Genomic DNA, 22,352 nt, shown 5'->3' with positions numbered 1-22,352 from the left:
AAATTTTTAAGAATTTCAGACGCGCATTTTTGCGTGCCCTAAAATTAGTGTCAGAAAAAAACACGGAGGGCGCTTATTATAAAATGTGCGTCATCTAGACATGTCGTTTTATAATTTTTAATGAAACGCGCATTGTTTAGTAGCAAGCAGGAAAAGAAAACCCAAAAATTAGAAAAGCCCGCTTTCCCTTCCCTCTTTGCCCTAAGCATTTTTTGACGCATCGTTCTTTATCCCCACAATCGACGATACATCTTTCCACTCCCCACATCGACTGCCAACTACTCCCCTCGCACTCCGGTGACCGCTATGTGCTCTTTCATGGTCGTCGACCCTCCGACATCGCCGACCCTCCGCCGTCGTCAACCCTCCGCCATCGTCGACGTCGAGACGAGCAGTGGTAGAGAAGATGTTGGGGATGCCGGGGTTCTCATTGGCGGCTCATCCGAAGATAATGAGAGCAATGCGAAAAACCAAATTTTAGGGGAAAATTTGTCGATTTGTTTTTAGGTTTTATTCCCACTCATCATTCCATCGCATCCTCTTTCAATTTCTCAGTGTAATCCCTCTCACAACTCATAGATAACGATGCATGAACTGAAACACCGACTTCTTAATCTTGGAAGCACTCCGTCTTCATTCCGCTATTATACGTCGGTAATCCGTCGCCTTCCAAGCAAGATTTCACATTCTCCATTCAAAGTCGGTGCTAGGGTGAGCTCGATGGAGCTGCTTCTTCGTAATCCCACTGACACCCTCTTCATCTGTTAAGGTTCCTTCTCCGCCGACCTTATTTGATTCTCCGTAATCCCTCCAACACTCCTCGACATCTACGATGGTCAGTACTTCTAGAATCGGTCCTGGTCTTATTTTTTGCTAGTATGCTTCTCTTCTTCCCCTGTTTACTGTTAAGATATATTTGATTTGTGGTCAATGTTCTTATTGGTCAAAATTGTTTGTCTCAAAGTTTGATTTATACAGGTTTCAATGTTCTGATTGGTCAAAATTATGAGTTTTCCAACATTATTGATGCACCATGTGACCATGCCTTAATGGGTGTTAACTGTCAAGTGTCAACAACATGAATTAGGTGTTTATGTTTTATGTATACGTAGTATTAAAGTCCAGACCTTGTTCAAAACAATGTTATTAGACAAAGTGTTAAGTTGTTAATATACTCTTAAAGTCCATTTCAAGAAAAAAGATATGCAGGTATAATAATGCAGACAACCTGTTTGATGAAAGAACAGAACAAAAAAACTTACCCTCCACCATAGGTGATGACAGCTCCAACAACATACACAATTATGCCTCTTGTTCCATGGTACATCACCAACCGACTACCATACCAACAACGGAAAGACCAGACGAAATAAGACACACCATTGTTGTCAATCACTTTCTTCTTTTCTTTTGTTTGGTTTGGTTGCCAATGAACTTTTATATGATCTTTTCTTCTATTCTGTTTGGTTGACCTGATGAAATAAAATCCATTTCTTTTGTTTGGTTGTGTTTCAGAGGATGATGCAATGCTGCTACTAGGGATTCACTATCATGAATTTGGGAACTTATGCTGTTAAACTATGTTTGCTATTTTAAAAGTCTGTAGGTGTTAAGTTGTTGAGCTATTGTTTTTTTTACTATTATAGTGATCATTTCCGTTAAAAAAGACCCCTCCCTAGATGGATGTTCCCATAATGGTGCCATCTGCCATAAAAGAAGAAAGTCATGCTTTAAGTTATTCGTCAATATGGCAAATATATGATGTCTTTCTGGTTATTAAACCATTTAAACATTTTAATCTACTTATAATTTGTTATTTCCATATACAAGACTCACACTACACAGTAAAGAAGTAGGTGCAACTATTGCAACATGGCCAGTTGGACTTTATGGGCTTGTATGAACTAAGATTTATAAAATTTCCATGAAAGTTATAGGTTCATTCTGTTCACTCTCCCTTTTTAAATAACTATAGGAAATTAGACTAATTTAAATATTTTGAAATCATCACAGGCTTATATTTTGTTGTTGACTACCCTTTTTTCAAAATCATCCTGCATTTTCACCTTCAACCTCAATAAATTGTGATAGGTCTGGTTTTATAAAAGGAACATGCAACATGTTTCATTCATTAAGTGAGCTTTTTTGCCTTAACCCATTAAGTGATTTTGCATAGATTAAGTAAAAAAGAAAGAGACATATATAGCTATCCATATTAAGTGCTTAACTCATTAACTCAAAAAGAAACAACACCTCAATCTGGTTTAATGTGGTATCTAGGTATGTTGGAATGCTCTTTCTGAAGAGTAGTGGATGTTGGAATAGTGTCTAAGGCTGCAACTATATTAGGTAAGTATTTGATCCGGTTGTGCATGGTCCTTTTGGGTTGCCTTCACCATAGCAACTTGATAGGATGATTTATTAAGAGAGAGTAAATATTATTAATATATTATGTGAATAATATAATGAATAATATATTGTTATTTGATTAATATAAGTCATAGAATTAATTAGAATTAATTTGGTGACTTAAAGAGATTAATTAAATAAAGGGGTATAAACTGTCAATTGTTTGATAGTTAAGCTTTAGACTGTAAATCCATTTGGATATGGTATGGACGGATTCTAAGAGCTTTAGGAAAGCTAAAATCGTCCATATACTTATCTATGGAATGGATTTGGATAGCCTTAAGAGAAGATTATCCAATTAGGGTTTAGGTTGTAACCCTTAAGGAGTCTACAAGTATAAATAGACCCCATAGCATAGGGAATTCGATACATCTCCAAAAGCAAGGAACCTCTGGTCGAATTCCTCCCCTCTCCTCTCTCCTAAATCATTCTTATTGCTATTGGTGTTTGTAAGCCATTAGAGGAGTGACACTTGTGACTCTAGAAGCTCCAAGACCTCAAGATCAACAAGGAACTCAAAGGTATGATTCTAGATCTGTTTCAATGTTGTTATTTAACCTAACTAGTCATTAGAAGACTTGGATTCAATGCATGTTTATTAGAAAGCCTAGATCCAAGCATTAGGGTTTTGCATGCGCACATAGGAAAGTTCTTATGGCTAAAACCCAACAGTGGTATCAGAGCCTAGCTTGGTTTTCTTTAAATTGTTGCTTGATTAACTGAAACAAACCTGCAAAATTCGATTTTTTGGTTTCTGTGTCACTGACTCGGCGAGTCCCAAGGTGGACTCGGCGAGTAGGCCTGACTCGGCGAGTCCCCTTGTGCACTCGGCGAGTCAAAGCGTCAGGAATGGCCAGATTCGGGATTTCTTTGTGTTTATCTTATGGAAACTTACCTTAATCATAATAGATCAACCTAAATCCGATTTTATGATAAATATGACTATTATCTTGATCTAGAAAAAGGTAATTATCAACTAATTAAATATTTAATTTCCTTATATGATAATTAATTGATTATTTAACTATTTTGGTAATTATCTTTCAAAGAAATCTTGAATAAATCAAATATAGATAATTAGGATATTAATTGTTAATTGGAATTATTTGTTATTTGATCCTCCATGTTTTAAATGTTTAAAACCTACCCTCATGTTTTGAAATTTGCTTTTGTGATTAAAAGTTTTAATTAGACAACTTAAATTTCAAACCCTAGATTTTAAAAGTTTTAAAATACAACACTATACAAATATGATATTACTAGAATAATATATATATATATATGTATAACTAAATGCTAGTCTTACCGTTAGTAGGCCTCATTCACGAAGCCGATCTATAAGGTGGGTATAAGGTTGCGTCCTATAAAATGGCGCTTAATGGGTGTACACTCACACCCACCGCTTGCTTGATTGGTGGAGGGTCGTTAGCCGAACGGGTAGGATAGGGCAACCTCATTCTCTCATTAAAAGTATAATAAGAAATATAAAGTAACTACATATATTTTAAAATTTCCCAATCCTAGTTACTTTAGGAAAAGTGAATTGATGCAATCCCATGAAATTACACTTTGCACCTTGCTGAGATGTTAGTGGAGCGTGTGTGGTTTACCGGCACACTAATTGGTTCTAAGCGAAGGTGGCAAAGGGTGATTCATTGTTTATCATATTTTGATGGAGCGTGTGTGGTTTACCGGCACATCGAATAGGTGATACAATGAAGGCACCATGTGAATTTGCATGGTAATTCACACCCGCTTTGTGATCCTCGGCATCCCAGTCACAAACGAGAGGGGCATATCGAGATTTAAACATGCCATTGAATAGTTTCAATGAATCTCATCCGAACCTAGGAATTCTCAAAAACACTTAGGACTAATAGTTTAAGTTTTGTGATGGAGAATTAGTGAATCGTCATTCACTTACCTTCAATTTATTTGCATGTTAGATTACGGCATCCCTTTTCTAGTATGTAAATGTTATTGTTGGATCCTAGCCCTAATTTTCTTATTGGGTGATAATTAGGGATTCTTATTCTAATCTATCTTTGTCCTTTTCTAATTATAGATGTCAAACGCAAACAACACTGCTGCTAGTTCATTCACGTTGATGAGCCTTTGCCAAAAGGTCACCTTCGATGGAACGAACTTTAGCGAATGGATTAGATACATTCGCACCATTGCTCGCTATGAGGACAAGGAGTATGTCCTTGATGAGAAGCTCGAGAAAATCAACCCCGAAATTGCTACTCCCGCCGAAATCACCGCCTTTGAAACTCATGAGCGAGATGCAACGAAGGTACATTGCATCATGATCGCCACCATGAACTCCGAATTCCAAAAGTCCTACGAGGACATGTACCCTTACGAGATGCACCAAGACTTATTGGAGAGGTACCACCAAAACGCGAGACAAGAGAGGTATGAGATTTTCACTAACATGATTTCCGCGAAGATGGGTCATGGAGAATCTCTTACCGTGCACTTGCAAAAGATGCAAAGGTATGTTGACCGCCTCCGCAAGTTAAATGTTGACTTCGGTGAGGACTTGGCGATCGACATGGTGCTTCACTCTTTGCCTCCGATGTACAACCAATTTAGGATGACCTACCACATGAACAAAGAAGAGGTCACCCTAAGCAAGCTCCAAGGTCTCTTGAGGGTTGCTGAGAGCAACTTCAAGGACAAGTCTGTTGCACCCACTCCCAATCCACCCGCTGCTCCTGTCTTGGCTATTGGTCAAGGGAAGGGAAAGAAGAGGAAAGCTTCATCGAAGAACTATCGCAAGGTGAAAGCCCGAGATGGTGCCTCTTCTAGTGGGACCAAAGTTGATCCCGCCAAGCCCTGCTCTAACCCGAAGGAGGCAGAGTGCCACCACTGCCACAAGATAGGACATTGGAAGAGAAGCTGCCCGGATTACCTGCAAGCAATCAAAGAAGGAAAGATCAAGCCATCTTTCGCAGGTATATATACAATCAAATCTAACGATTCTAATCATGCTATTTCTTGGGTTCTTGATACCGGTTGTGGTTATCACATTTGTTCTAATGTGCAGGGACTAAGAAGAAGTAGGGATGTGGAGCAAGGAAGGATCAATCTAATCATGGGGAACAGAAGATCGTCGCCTGTGACCAAGATTGGAGTGTATTCCTTAGTGCTTAGGAATAGTTTAGTTTTAGATTTGAACAATTGTTGCTATTCGCCAGAAGTGGCAAGAAACATCATTTCATTTCATGGTTTATATAGACAAGGATTTAGATTTTCTTTTAATAATGAGAATGGTTCTATTTTGGCTTATCTAAATGGTGTCTTTTACTTTGAAGCTATACCATGTAATGGAATATATGAAACCGTTATGATTGTTGATAACTTAGGAAATGATGTTTTGAATATTGATTCTTCCACTAGTATGGATAAAGCATCCTTGTGGCATTGTCGTCTTGGACATGTCAACAAGAAACGCATAGCCCAACTCCAAAAGGATGGAGTGTTGGAGTCATTCGACCTTAGGGAAGATGACACATGCGAGTCTTGTTTGCTTGGAAAGATGACTAAGTCGCCCTTCACGAGTACATGTGATAGGGGCGAGGGTCTATTGGACTTAATACATACCGATGTGTGTGGACCGTTTAGATCAACCACGAAGGATGGGAACCGCTTCTATGTGACTTTTACCGATGAATATAGTAGATATGGGTATATCTACTTAATCAAGCAAAAGTCAGACACCTTTGAAAAGTTCAAAGAGTTCAAGAATGAAGTGGAGAATCAATTGGGCAGGAAAATCAAGATACTTCGATCCGATCGAGGAGGAGAGTACCTAAGTCTTGAATTCCACGATTATCTCAAGGAGTGTGGAATAGTTTCACAATTGACGCCTCCTAGGACACCGCAGTTGAATGGTGTGGCAGAAAGGCGTAATCGAACCTTATTGGATATGGTTCGCTCTATGATGAGTCGTGCTTCGCTACCAATCACCTTTTGGGGGTATGCCTTAGAGACTGCCGCCCATATCCTTAACCGAGTCCCTACTAAGAAGGTTGCCAAAACACCTCACGAGATGTGGACAGGGAAGGCTCCCTCGTTGGCACATATCAAGGTTTGGGGTTGCGAGGCTTTCGTAAGACGAGATGCTCACGACAAGCTTGAACCTCGAAGTGAGCGATGTATTTTCATCGGCTACCCGCAGACATCCTTTGGATATCTCTTCTATAGACCGAAGGACAATGTTGTCTTCGTTGCAAGGAGAGGAGTTTTCCGAGAGCGAGAACTCATAAGCCAAGGAGACAGTGGGAGGCAAATCGAGCTTGAAGAGATTCAAGAGTCGATAGATGAAGGAACCTCTACCGCTGGCACTCAACCCGAGGAGGAAACTCCGGTTGAACCGATTGACGAATCCTTACCTCTTAGACGTTCCGATAGAGTTAGAGTTCTACCCCAGTTTTATGGTTTTCATATAACTACCGAAGGGGACACGTATATTAGTGATGGTACACTAGTAAACCTTGATGAACCTAATAGCTATAAGGAAGCCATGGCAGGCCCGGAGTCTGCAAAATGGAAAGAGGCAATGGATAGCGAGATCCAATCCATGTATGATAACCAAGTTTGGAATTTGGTTGATTTTGTGCCCGGACGTAAGACCGTTGGGTGCAAATGGATCTTCAAGAAGAAGACCGACGTGGATGGAAACGTACACACATATAAAGCACGATTGGTTGCGAAGGGCTTTACTCAAACTCCTGGAGTTGACTATGATGAGACCTTCTCACCAGTTGCGAAGATTAAATCTATTAGAGTGATGCTAGCTATTACCGCATTTCATGATTATGAGATTTGGCAAATGGATGTCAAGACCGCTTTTCTTAATGGGAAGTTGGCTGAGGATGTTTACATGGCTCAGCCCGAGGGGTTTGTGGATCCGAAGCATCCGAATAGAGTGTGTAAGCTTGAGAAGTCCATTTATGGACTTAAACAAGCGTCTCGCAGATGGAATCTTTGTTTCGATGAGAAAGTCAAAGAGTTTGGATTTGTACGAAGCGAAGACGAGTCTTGTGTATATGTCAAAGCCAGTGGGAGTATAGTAAGCTTTCTCGTCCTATATGTCGATGACATATTGCTCATAGGAAACGACATCCCGACTCTGCAGGAAGTTAAGTCCTGGCTCGGGAAGTGCTTCGCTATGAAGGACCTCGGAGAAGCTTCTTACATTTTGGGAATAAGGATAGTGAGAGAAAGAAGTAAGAGACTAATTGGACTTAGTCAGAACACTTACTTAGAGAAGGTACTGAAACGTTTTAGTATGGAAAACTCAAAGAAGGGAGAATTACCAATACAAAGTAATGCCAAATTGAGTAAGACTCAAAGTCCGAGTACCGAAGCTGAGATAGCAGAAATGAGCCGAGTACCATACGCTTCCGCAGTTGGCTCAATCATGTATGCTATGACTTGTACTCGCCCTGATGTAGCCTTCGCTTTGAGCATGGTTAGCAGATATCAAGGGAATCCTGGCAAAGCACATTGGATTGCGGTGAAGAATATCCTTAAGTACCTTCGGAGGACAAAGGAATGGTTCTTAGTCCTCGGAGGGAGTGATGACTTGAAGGTGCGAGGGTATAGTGACGCCAGTTTTCAAACCGACAGGGACAACTACCGTTCGCAGTCGGGCTGGGTCTTTACCCTAAATGGAGGAGCAGTGACCTGGAAGAGTTCCAAGCAAGAGACCGTAGCTGATTCAACGTGCGAATCAGAGTACATTGCAGCGAGCGAAGCGTCGAAGGAGGCAATATGGCTAAAGAACTTCATCAGTGATCTTGGAGTCGTGCCTGCCATAAAGGAGCCAATGGAGATTTTCTGTGATAACGAAGGTGCGGTTGCCTTAACCAAGGAACCGAGGGATCATGGTAGATCAAGACATATCGACAGAAAATATCACTTCATCAGACATCGTGTAGAAGAAGGACAACTCGTAGTGAAGAGGATATCATCAGAAGATAACCCAGCAGATCCGCTTACGAAGGGACTGAGTAGGGTTAAGCACTTACAGCATGCTAGGAGTATTGGGCTGAAGGATGATATTAGCATAGATTAGATAGTATTAGAAACATGTAATAGATAAATGTAAATTGACATTTGATGATTAAATAAAGGAGTTTTATTTATGAGTAATGATACTATCTTATGTTGATTGTTTAGCTATTGTTTCACTTTGCATGTTTTGACTTCCAGAATAATTGAGGTTATTAAGAATAATCGAATTATTCAAATGGTCCACAATCGTTCATATGTTGGAAGTAGATATGAAAGAAGATTGTCATGAATTGGTGTGTAGAGTGTCTAAATGGTGTTAGACATAGCAAAGGATTGCTGCAACGTTCATGAGTGCTTATGAACTAGTTTTGAGCATTGGAATAAACCCGCGCTTGCTGGAATCACCTTGTGGAATACGATATAAAAGGTGATCGCAAGACGATAATATCATATAGTCTTAAAACCTAGATATATGGTTTATTATTTGTTAATTGATTGTACATTGATAATGCGAAAACGCATCAGTAACTTGGTGTTATAAAACGTATTGTTGTGTATAGTTGGTTAATGAATAAGTAAATGCATATAAGTCGAAGTTTATCTGTAACTTTTATCTAAGAAGGTAAAAGCGATATCTCGGCCGCTCGATGATTTGATTTGACTTATGTGCCGGGCCCGGTCAGAACTGAATTGATGTGTTCGATTAAGTTCTATGTCGAATAAATCAGAGATCGAGAAACCTAAATGCTTGACTAACCATTCCATAGGATTGTCAGCATGATATCTAACAGAGGACTGTACGTTCCCTTATCTAAAGGACAAGATTGATTAGATCAGAGTTGACAGCGTCTTTGAGAGCTATGATTGCAAACCGAATTGTACTTGTATAGTTGCTAGACTTATCCAAGTGGGAGACTGTTGGAATAGTGTCTAAGGCTGCAACTATATTAGGTAAGTATTTGATCCGGTTGTGCATGGTCCTTTTGGGTTGCCTTCACCATAGCAACTTGATAGGATGATTTATTAAGAGAGAGTAAATATTATTAATATATTATGTGAATAATATAATGAATAATATATTGTTATTTGATTAATATAAGTCATAGAATTAATTAGAATTAATTTGGTGACTTAAAGAGATTAATTAAATAAAGGGGTATAAACTGTCAATTGTTTGATAGTTAAGCTTTAGACTGTAAATCCATTTGGATATGGTATGGACGGATTCTAAGAGCTTTAGGAAAGCTAAAATCGTCCATATACTTATCTATGGAATGGATTTGGATAGCCTTAAGAGAAGATTATCCAATTAGGGTTTAGGTTGTAACCCTTAAGGAGTCTACAAGTATAAATAGACCCCATAGCATAGGGAATTCGATACATCTCCAAAAGCAAGGAACCTCTGGTCGAATTCCTCCCCTCTCCTCTCTCCTAAATCATTCTTATTGCTATTGGTGTTTGTAAGCCATTAGAGGAGTGACACTTGTGACTCTAGAAGCTCCAAGACCTCAAGATCAACAAGGAACTCAAAGGTATGATTCTAGATCTGTTTCAATGTTGTTATTTAACCTAACTAGTCATTAGAAGACTTGGATTCAATGCATGTTTATTAGAAAGCCTAGATCCAAGCATTAGGGTTTTGCATGCGCACATAGGAAAGTTCTTATGGCTAAAACCCAACAGTGGAAAGCCAATGGAGATGTTGGGAAAGCTAAATGAGCTTGCAGGCTTTGCTCCCGATGAAGAAATAGAACTGTTTGAGGTCAGCCTTTTAGTCTATTGTATTACTTATAATGCTATATATATATATATATATATATATATATATATATATATATATATATATATTGTTTCCTAAATTACCCTTGTCATTAAGGAAATCAAATTCGAACCTAATGTCATGTGTGAACACATTGATAAGAAGCTAACATTTCGAGCTAGTCAGGTAATTTTCAAGTTTTTTCTTTTTTTCATATATTTATGACAGTTTCTTGATTTAATTTCATCAATACATTTTTGGTTTTATAGCTTGAAGATGGGGAAAATATGGCGATAATGGAAGGTGTGCTTTTCACTTTTTCTTTATACAAAATCCAGTTTGACATACTTTATTTAAATATTTACTTATTTACCATGCCTTTTTTATATAGGCTCCTGCAACTAGTAGTTCTAGACATGCAAGATTACATATTTGCTTCATCCCGACCCTATTTTTTTTTTCTGCTCATTACACTTATTACTTGTTTTAGGAAGATACGAAACGAGCACTATGTGGTCATTAAAAAAATGTTAAATTTTTATGGTGTCTAATCTGTTATTAAATTTGTAGTTGTGCAATTTGCGGGGCAGCATCCTGGTGGGCTTGGAGTTCCTGCTATTGGCATGGCGTTCCCTGGCTATGTTACTCAGCCCAATGGAATGGGGAATTCAGAAATGACATGGTACTTTAAATATATATAAATAAATAAATATTTAAGATAATAATAGTTAGGTGAGTAAATGGATAAAATTATGAAATTTTGTTGTAGGCTACCTGTTTTGACTGGTGCTGCTGGGGCTTTAGGTGCTGCAGGAGCTTTAGGGGCAACATATTGTTCACCTTATATCACAATGGATGGTGCTTATCATGCTAGGCCATCTGGCCAGACCTCTGCATTGCCTCCTACAAGGTCTGTTACTTGTTATTATGATTTACGATTCTGAGGGTATTTAGGTCATTTACTCAGAAAAATAAATTTCTTCTTTAGTTTCATTGCAGAAAAGACAGTATTACAAATAAACCTGGTAGTGAAGTGAAGTCTTCTCAAAGACCTGGTAACACATGATTACAAAGAAGTTCCTCAAACCAAATGCAACCACCAAGTCCCTCACACCTCCTGTAAGTTCTCATTTTTTTTTTATCATTGTTTCCGGTTGTTTTTCTTTATTTATGTATTTATCATCAACATTAATTAACTTGTACTTTTATGAGTAGGCTACAAGAGAACCACTAGTATTTTTTTTTCCCAATCAAACCATGAAAGTTGCATTTTGACCTTTTATATTATGACTTTCTATTAGCTCTTGTTATTTTATGCATTCAATATGTTCTTGTTATATATAAACATTAAATATTTGTTGTTTTTTCAAGTTTTTGGCAGATATACAAGTTGATGATGAGAACATTGTTCCAAGACCATGTACTAAACCAAGGTTGGTGTAAGAGTTGATGAAGAGAACATTGTTCCAAGACCTTCAGTGAGTTATGATGATGTCCCTTAATAGCAATGTAGTATTAGGTTATATAGTTATGAATGATTATTTGTATTTGACATGTTAGTGCAATGAATTATCTTTCTTATTTATTGTATTTTATTTTGTATTTTGTATGACATTAACTTTTGTGCAATGGATTGTATTTTTTGTATACGGTAGTTTATTTTCTATTATGAGACATGAAATGTAAATTTAATTTGAAAATTAGTAAATCTATAATTATTTAAAAAAAAATAAAAATAAAAATTACGATACGCAAAAATGTGTGTCATCTTCATTTATGACATGGCCTTTCTTGACAGCGGCTTTAATGATACGCATTGCATGTCATAAATGCACGTCGTCTCTAGACAACTCGCAAAAGTGCGTCGTCTCTCGTTATGACAGGGCCTTCCTTGACGCGCATTTGCGCGTCGTCTAAGCGTTTTACGATATGCAATGAGCGTCGTAAAAGGCTGTTTTTCTAGTAGTGAGGAGGTTGTTTTTCTAGTAGTGAGGAGTGCTTGGGTTGTTTCCGTTTTTATATGGTAGCATTGATAGGAGCTCGCAGTTTGACTTTATGTGAGTTGCGGGCATGTGGGGCTCCGAAGTTCTTCACGGAGAAGGACCCGATCACACGTGAACATTGGTTACTTGATGTCGTTAATGCCTTCTGTACTAGCAGTTGTCCCAAGGGGGTAAAAGTCATAATTGATTCTTGTCTTCTGAAAGACAGAGCTTGAGATTGGTGGGAGGAGGTTGGACACGCCATAGGGGATGAGGCAGTTGATTCGATGAAATGTGATGAATTTGTGACGAGATTTAGAGCTGATTTTGCACTGGTGATTGAGGTGCAACAGTTGGAGAGGGAGTTTCAGGACCTTCACCAAACTACTGAGATGGTGGCTAAGATCACCGCTATGTTCTGCAGTATGTGGTGGATGAGGAGATGAAGAAGCTGAGATACCATGAGATGTTGAAGAGTGATATCCGACAGTTTGTGAGCCGATCCATTTGCAGGACACTGGAGGATATGCTTGCGAGATCTAGAGAGAAGAGAGAGAGAGAGAGAGAGAGAGAGAGAGAGATAGAGAGAGATGGAGGGATAAATAGACTTGGAGATGGACAGGAAGAGGAAGCCAAATCAGGTTCAGGGTTCTGGGAGTTCGGGCAAGAGGCCAAATGTTTTTAATTCGAGATCGAGAGGTCAATAAGGTCAGGGCTGATGCGGCAAGACGCACGATGAGGCGTGCAGGGTGGGTGGTTCTGGCTGTTCAATTGCAGCAGGACGCGTCATATTAGTAGGGATTGCAATGTTACCACAACCACCACCAAGTTATCTAATATGATTTTCTTCCATTGCAATTAGAGGGGCCATAAGAAGGACAATTGCCCCAGTTTAGCAGTAGGAGGACCAGTTGCAGCACCCACTCTAGCGACTCTACAGATTACTGATGGCCGCCAAGGCAAGGTGGATGCGTCTGTTGTGAGGAGTAGAGCTTTTTACCTAAAAGTCGAGGAGGCTCGTGCAACACTTTATGTGGTGACGAGTATGTATCTTTTCCCTATCTGTTTATTTATATTGATTTTTCTGCTTATATTTATGTGTTTTGTTTTAGGATCATTCCTTGTGAACGGTATCTCTTCCTTGGACCCTACTTAAACAACATTATGACCCATGATCCTCTCATTTCTCAGCCTCCATTGCCCTTTTGGTCCTATTTCGAAACCCTATCCCTTCTTGAAGAGATTTGACCTTGTTGTGTGTGTTTCTAGTGTATGTTTGTAGAATTTGAAAAAGAAGAGCTTGAAACAAGGAGCCTTATTCAAAAGAGAGTTTGTAGATCCATATATCTCTCATCATTTCGAGCTTCATTGAGGTATAAAGATTGGAACTTGCTCCTTGTATACTTAGATCTAGTCATTATGAAGTTTTGGTCCCTTTTTGGTCATATGATGAGATCTAGTGGATTTATTCCACTCCAAAAGTTAGGAGTTCCTTCTCTTGATGTTTCTGAGGTCCTTAGTCAGTAAAGTTAGCATCTTGATGGTTGTCGATGAACCATGCATGTGTTTAGGTCATTTTGGTGAAAGTAGAATGCTAAAAGTAAGTTTTGGGTCCTTTTGAGCCATCCAAAGGCTCCAAGTTCATAACTTTATGGATTAACACGTTTAATAAAACTTGGATCTAAAGTTTGGGCTTTTGGTTGCAAGTATTAAGCACTTAATGGGAAAAGTGCTTAATGGGCATGTATGTTGCGTGGTCCCCGATCATGCATGCTTATTAGTATGATAGACATACTCAACTCGTACTAAACGCATACTAGGGATTGTTGGTGTATATAGGGCGTAAGTCTGAGTACGCCGGGCGTACTCATCTTCTGTTGACTTCTATTTACCTTCTCGATTTGGGCCATATTTGGAGTAGAGGATTTTTGGGCCTTTATTGGGCCGTTAGACTTCTGGATTTGGGCCATTGCTAGGCTTTGGGCCTTGTTGGAATTGGGCTCCTAATGGATCCTAGGCCTCATTTAGTAAGTTGGGCATATTGGGCCTTTTGGGGCTATTGGATTGAGCCTCTGATTGTGGGCCAAGTGAAGGAAGGGTAAAATGGACTTTTACTCTGAGTATTGGACGATTGGACTAGGATTCCAACTATAGGTTTTGGAACAATTATTAATTGGGTATTATTTGTTCATGTTAGCGTGGGGATTTTCCGGATCAACAGTCCGAGCTTTTATCTGAGATATCCAGCAGCTTGATGTGAGTTTCCTCACTATGCTTGGTGGGTCAAAGGAACCAATGTCGACCCATGGTTTATTATGATTAGGATGCTAGTTGCATGCGTGACTCTTGCATGTATGTTATCTGTTATGTATACCGGGCGAGGCCTGATAAGTGTATTGTATGTTATTTATCTTAGTGATTATTACTACTAGAAAAAAGGCCTTTTACGACGCGCAAAATACGACGCTCATTGATCTATGTTATGCAAGAGAGAGTGACATCAGAAAAATGTCATCTCTTCAAAAAATTTAAGTATATATGTCGCGTTTTATTGAGTGCCCTTAGAGTTAGTGTCTAATGTAAAAAACTTAAAAACACGGAAATGTAAAATGTGCGCCGTCTCAATGAATGTTGCATTATAATTTTAGTGAAAGGCGCGCGTCTCTTCACAAAAATCGAGGTTACTAATAAAATATCTAACAATCACTATTCATCAGTCACTTCACTCTCTACGATTCTATCGACTCTGAGACCTTGACTCGCCTCCCCTTGCAGACAACGTCTCCTCCTCCGATCGTTAGGTTACTTCTCCTCTGACTGATTTCGCCTCGCCGACGACCGTGGGCTCAACTGACATCATTGGAGACAGCTCAAATTTACGTGCCCTAGGTCCGATTAAGGTGTTCCTGTTGAACCGGTTTAGGCCAAGTGAACTTCCCGGTTGGCTAGAGAACGCTGTAACAGAAGAGAAAGAGCAGAAGAAAGTCGACACAAGCGGAAGAAGCGCCTGGTAGCCATGAATCTGATGCTAAGTTGAACACATTCAAGGGTTTCTCACCTACTAAAGCTTCTCAAGTCGAACACAAGGTAAAATCTCAAGCTTCTCAAGTTATATGTAATGTTTTTATCCCCTTCTTTCATCTTGCGAACATTTTCTCTGCTTTTTATCCCAAACTTTCACCTTGTCCTCATGGTGAAGAAAGGATTGGCTAACCGTGTATGTATAATATCCGTGGCCTAAGAAAAGAGACGAAAAATACCTCAAAATACTCTTAATCAAACTCCCCTGTGAGATGTTTCTCTTCAGGTTCTTCGAACCCTGGTCTGGTAGAACGTAATTTGTTTGTTTTCTGATTGTACTTATGAAATTATGAAATCATGTGGTATCTTTCATTTCGATTGGGGGTATGTATGGACGATTTGTAATAGGGATTGAGATTATGAAATCATGGTTGAAGCATTCATTAAACCCTAAATGTAGATGTCTGAGTCGAGATTTATTTTTGAATTGTTGAGAAATTCTGCAAGGACACTTGATCTTCTCAAGAACATAGAAAAAAGTTCTAAGTTGTTTGACTTAATTAGTCAAAAAGCATCTTATTCTGGAACCAAAAGACTTGTTAGAGCATATTAAACATTGAAAGTGTATGTATTTATGAAATCAGACACTGATTCATTTTGCATTTTGATCATCACATAACCTCTTCATTTGTATAGCACTAAATTACTACTTCCTTTATCATATAAAATTCAAACACTTACTTCCTTTATCATAGAAACTACCCTTCATATATGCTACTTCCAAACATATTTACATACATAATACATAGCCACACACATGTTCAATTCTTTTGGTCTCTCACACCTTTCTAAAACCAAAATATATACACCAACTTATCTTACTATCTTGTTTTATGAATATTAGAATATACACCACTTTACAATGTTTATTTACAGCCAAGGGTCAGATTCAAAAACCACATTAAAACATGGGTTCTTAAATAATTATAATTTGTATAAACATTAGCATGCCTAATAAGGCAAGCCTATCTTCAAGTTCTTTTCTGTACACCTGTATCAAACCACTGCCATCTGTAACTTGAAGCTTCTCATTTAACATTGTCTTGTATTCATCATCTCTATCTTCCAAACCACGCATTAGTTCAACCTGTTCAATTCAAACACTACATCACACTACAAGAAAAAGACCCTTTTACGATGCGCAAATTACGACAGTCAATGATTTATGTCACGCAAAAGAGAGTGATATAAAAAAAGTGTCATCTATTAAAAAAATTTAAGGATTTAGGTCATGCATTATTGCGTGCCCTTAAATTAGTGTCAAAAGAAAAAAAATTAAAAACACGGAGGGCGCTGTATCTTAAATGTGCGCCCTCTATAAGTGTCGCTTTATATTTTTAATGGAAGGCGCGTTTAATGGATACGGGGGAAATAAAATTCCCAAAATTTTGAAAACCCGCTTGAATTTCTCTCCATTTCTCTCTCACGATCATCTGCAACCCTAGCTATCTTAATTTCTCTCCATTTTTCTCTCTCACGATCGAAGGACAAAACAAGACACAAATTTCACTTGTAGAAGAGTTGGTGATTTCTCTCCATCTCTTTGCGAGTTAGGAACAAAGACACATAGAATGTAAAAGAGGAGGAAAAAGGCACACACACACATTGTGTGTGAGGTGCGGCTGCCATGGTTTTCACTTCCAGAAGAGTCGCTAAGAATTGGTGATTCCATCTAGGGTTCTACAAGCTTAATCCATATCTCAACATCTTACCTCCTACATCATATTTCTTCAACCATTCGTGACCATTCTAGAGTTTAACATGTTCTTTAGCATTCTAGGGTTCGACATCTATTGAGATTCTTTAACATTGTTCACTAGCCTTCTAACCTTTCTCTGGATAGGCATCGACTCCAAGGTAAGAATAGATCTGTTACATTACTTTATACAATCCTATCATCAATTTGGTTTAATTTCATTTTCCATGCTCTGATTCTCATCTATTCATAAAGAAAATTTATGCATTCTATCCATTCGATGAAATGTCTGACTTAGATTAAACAATTCCAGAATCAGAATAAGAATTGTTAATGTCTTTAAATTAAACGTATCAAAAGCATCTCCCTTCACGTTTTTTGAAAAACGTTTTGGAAGAAAAACTAAATAAACAAATATAAAAAAAAAAATTCCATGGTTTCCTAATACTGAGAAGTACTTGCTGAAGACTTTTTACATCCGGTAAACTGCTTGCCTTTAGCAGGTTCAGAAGCCAACCAAAACTCGTGTGTTGGTGAAGGTTTGGCTTCATGGGTCCAGCAAAATCGATCTCTTGAAGAAACCGACATTGTTCTCTAGTGAGGATCTATGGATCACACCGTATACTTGTGGTGAGGATTTCCCCGGAGGAGAATTTCCCAACCAAAACTCGTGTGTTGGTGAAGGTCTGGCTTCATGGGTCAGCAAAATCGATCTCTTGAAGAAACTGACATTGTTCTCTGGTGACTAAGTATATTTCCTTGTTTTTTTTAATCAGGTTGTGCATGCTTTTCGTACAATATTTTCTTATATGAAAATTTGCAGGTATGTATTTGGGATAACTCATGTTCCTAGGTTGGAAGATTGGTCTGTGATGCCGGTGGAACGGATTGGGTTTATGCTTCAGGTATGTATGTTTTTAATTGGTTATGTATGTTTATTTTATTTACAAAAAACTAAAAAAAATATATAAATGTTTTGGTTTTGCAGTCACATGGGTTCTTTAACTGCTCTCCTGCAGTGGATGTTCCCCCTAGTCCTAGAGCTTGTGAGTCAGATGTGAAGGAGGGCCATGTGAAAGAGACGATTGCCACCAAGTCGGTTTCAAATGGGTTGATAGCCATGCTTTGAACATCCAATTAAAGATATGTGAGTGTGTCTAAGTGTGTAAGTGTGTGCAAACCTGTATTAATTTCTGTGTTCATCCCAAGGGAGACTGTAAACAGAGGAAGACTTTTGGAAACTTAGATGAAGATGTTGGTGACTCGAGATCATATTCTGTGATTTTGCTCAATACAGATGCCCATAATAGCATGGTCAAAGATAAGGTCGAGATTTCAATATTGTATTTATTCCAAGTTTATATATTCATTTTTTTTTCTGATTTTGATGCTTTGGTTTGTTTATATGTAAGATGAGTAAAGCTGATTTTATTCGGAACAACCGTGGGATTGATGATGAAAAGGACTTAGCTGAAGAGTATTTGGGTGCTCTTTATATATGATGGATAAAACATAATTTCGTCATCACTTATATCTCCGTTGTCCCATTGTCCATTTAGGTGATAAAACTTAAGTTGCTGTTTTGGAGCCACTTCAGCGTTTAGTTGATTTAAAAACAATTTAAATACAAATGCCTGATCACACATGATGGATCCATCTCTCTTTCCAGGAAGAAATTACCATATACTAAACGATAATTTTCAAAATCTGCTTCAACTTCCACTTGTTCTGCATCAAAAACTATGTCTTCTACTAAGGTCATGGAGGGTTTGGAAAAGTTTACAAAGGTAACATTATCAATGGATCAAGTGTTATTGTTGCTGCCTTTAAACGATTGGATTTTATGTCCAGTCAAGGTGCAACAGAGTTCTGGGCAGAAGTTGAGATGCTTTCAAATTTGCATCACTATCACCTTGTATCCTTGGATATGTAGATGAAGTAGTGGAGGAGCGAATTGCAGATGATGATGTCATACTCATCAAAGGAACTAAAACAACAGGGGATGTATGTGATTTAATATTTCTATATTTTTTTTAATATAAAAGTAATTAATTTTGTGACAATCTGAACATGTGTCGATAATTCTGAGAGGTGCTAATGACTTCATGCTTGATGAAATATATAGGGCGGTACATGATGCTTTATGTATTGTCAAAAGAACCCTCGAATCCAATATAGTAAGAAAAAAGGAAAATATTAATTTTTAATTTTATTTATTGATTGATAATTTATATTATTGTTGCATTTAGGTGGTTGCAGGAGGGGTGCAGTTGAGGCTGCTTTATTTGTGTATTTAGAGTACCTTGCTACAACTTTGGGAGTCCCGCAAACAGCTGGCGATTATAGAATTTGCTGAGTCATTGTTGATAATTCCAAAGGTTTTTTTATTATTATTAAAATTTGAAAAATATATAATTTAATTTCTTATGAATGGTGATAATTTTATTTTTTGATAATGCTCGGGTTCTTGTTGTGAATGCTGCAAAGGATGCGACTGATGCTGTTTTGGGTTTGATTTTTTTAGTGAAATACCGAAAATGCCCTTTTACTGATGCTGTTTTGGGTTTGATTTTTCAGCTATTAGGAGAAGGTGCTCCATCTGATGCATCTTTTTTAAGTGGATCAAACATTAAAACAGAAGAGAAATCTGTAAAGTCCAATTTCACATCCTTAAAAAAGAGTTATTCTTCTTGAGTTGATGTCGTTGATAAAAAGCTTGCAAATGATGACACGGTTTCCTGGTCCACTTAATTAGTGACAATTTACCTTTTTGCCTCTCCCCCATACCAAAAAAAAAAATCATCAATTCTATTCTGTACAATATGAATGAGAAGTTGAAACATTAATGATATTGTTGATGATGCTTAATGATTTGTGAACTAATAGGTAGTTTTTAGTCCAATTTCTTAGATAAGGTTTTAATATTAATAATTCTAATTTAATTAAATGTAGTTGAATACAAACTAAAAACTCGGATAATCACAGAAAAATGTCTTGATGGAATATGGATTTAGGGTTTCAATGCTTGTTTATATACTTAACAAGTGTTGTTTTTCTTCAAAATCCAGTTGTAATGGCTGTTGTTCGAGGCAGTTCTTATATCATAGGACATAACTATTTGCTTAAATCCATATATTGTAACAGGTGCAAAGAGATTTTGAAGAATTGCCTTCTGAAGCATTTCGTTCACTACGTGATTCTTTAAATGTAAGTAAATATAAAATACTTGTACCCTTTTGTATCTATTAATGTGGTGTTTAACAGTTGGAGTTATGATTGCAGAACTTGTTGAAAACATTTAACAAGGGTAACCTTTTGTAACCAATTTGCCCTTGTAAAAATAAGGGCAAGATTTTTTTATTATTATTTTTTTTTATGATTATTGCATTATAAATTGATGTTGAGTTTTTGCAGAAACTTTATAGGGGCAGAAACTTTTTTTTTGTAAGATTTCTCTCTCTTTTTTCATATATATATTTTATTTTTTTATTTATTGTTTTAAACTAAAATTCCTTAATATGTTTTTTTAGGTGTAGGTATTATTGCTCGTGATGGTGTTGCTGGATTATATAGAGGTTTTGTGTCAAATGCATTAAAAACGTTACCAAACAGTAGGTTTAATTTTAACTTTTTGTGCCCTTAAAATTTAAATCCTTGTCTATTTTCCTTCTTTTTCTTTATTAAGTTTTGTCTGGATATTAGAAAAAAAGATATGAAAGGAAAAAAGCTGAGGGTAAATTTGTAAGAAGTTAGGAGTTGATAGGGAAAGCTTCGTTTTCTTGACTTTCTATATTAGTTGGTATACTGATTTCTATTTATTTTGTTTTTATTGATTGTGATAACTTACATTAGCACATCTATCAAAACTCAAAAGGTGGAGTAAAATTACTTCTCTGCCCTTATTTCGTAAAATTAATCATATGTCAACCAAACCCATAAAGATTCACATCCAAACACCCTTAGTTGCTGACTGATTCCCCTATGATTTGAACATAGTGGATATTATCTGTAGCTTTCTATGATGTTATTCTTATGCATACTATTTTGATTTTGATTTTTGATTTTTTTGTTTAGGTTGTCTGATGATGAATCATGTAGGATTTGGGATGCTAGGCATTCTCAATTCATGAGAAGATATACTTATGAAACCATACATTTTTTTATAGAAATATCTTTTAGTATAAAAATCAACATTCTAATTGTGATATATTTTTAGGATAATTTTGTGGAATCATCTACAAAGCCAAGTATATCATCAATTCCAACATTAAATGTGGCTCCATTTTCTGTTACCATTAATAATCATGTCCAGATTGATATATTTACTTTTGAAGGTACATTACTTATAGGTTTTTAGGATATTTCTAACACAATGGATTTATTTACTAATTGATGCAGCATTAGGTGGCTCAATAAGGAAAACAAACAGAGAGTTGATGAGTACATATATACTCGGATGATACAAGAAACTGGTGGTCAGCAGTCCATGTAAGTTTCTTGGTCGTTTAAAATGTTGGCGAGGTGGGTTATGCCTTTCAAGATCTATTGGAGATAGAGATATTGGGGAGTTCATTATTCCAGTTCCTCATGTCAAACAAGTGAATGTTAGTTTAGTAATTAAACTCGATTTATTCCTCTTTTTATTAAAAACTTTTATTTATTCATGATCTTCAGCTATCTTCTGCTTGTGGGCAGCTTGTAATTTCAAGTGATGGAGTCTTGGATGCTCTTTCCACTGAATCAGCTCTGGAATGCAGTCACGGATTGGCTCCGGAATCAGCAGTAGCACAAATTGTCAAAGTACGGAAACAAAAAAATGTCAAATTTGTAATAAAATATTATGCAATGGATTCTCTTTTTTGTATATGATATTTTGTATGACATTAAATTTTATGAAATGGATTATATTTTTTGTATATGATATTTTATTTTCTATTATGAGGCATTAAATGCAAATTTAATTTGAAAATTAGTAAATCTATAAAAAAAAATATTTTTTTTAAACATTTAAAATTATGATACACAAAAATGTGTGTCATCTTCATTTATGACATGGCCTTTCTTGACAGGGCTTTCTTGATACGCATTTTGTGTCATTAACACGCGCGTCGTAAGGTTACGACACGCGAATGCGTGCCGTCTTCCTTTATGATAGGGCCTTCCTTGATACGCATTGCGTGTCGTAAACGCGCGTCGTAACTGCGCGTCGTAAATGCGCGTCGTCTCTCTTTATGACAGGGCCTTCCTTGACGCGCATTTGAGCATCGTCTGAGCCTTTTACGACGCGCAATGAGCGTCGTAAAAGGCTGTTTTTCGAGTAGTGTCATTTGTTGGTAATCACCATAAATTTATGATGTTGTGTCTTGTCCTAATGGGGCCCACATCATTAGAGCATATT

At 37.3% G+C, this 22,352-nt stretch overlaps 1 long non-coding RNA gene across 1 annotated transcript; it reads left to right on the top strand.

The window, feature by feature from the left end:
- The first annotated feature begins 10,123 nt into the window (after nucleotides 1-10,123).
- Nucleotides 10,124-10,479, top strand: LOC145069452 (uncharacterized). The gene is made up of 3 exons (XR_013689504.1): nucleotides 10,124-10,198; nucleotides 10,313-10,381; nucleotides 10,465-10,479. It is a non-coding gene; the product is annotated as an uncharacterized LOC145069452 (long non-coding RNA).
- Nucleotides 10,480-22,352: the final 11,873 nt, after the last annotated feature.

This window comes from Lactuca serriola, chromosome 1 (genome assembly GCF_051521515.1).
Source record: "Lactuca serriola cultivar US96UC23 chromosome 1, Lser_US96UC23_V15, whole genome shotgun sequence".
NCBI classification, from domain to species: Eukaryota; Viridiplantae; Streptophyta; class Magnoliopsida; order Asterales; family Asteraceae; genus Lactuca; species Lactuca serriola.
The sequence above is the reverse complement of the archived record's forward strand: the minus strand, read 5'-3'. Positions and strand labels throughout refer to the sequence as shown.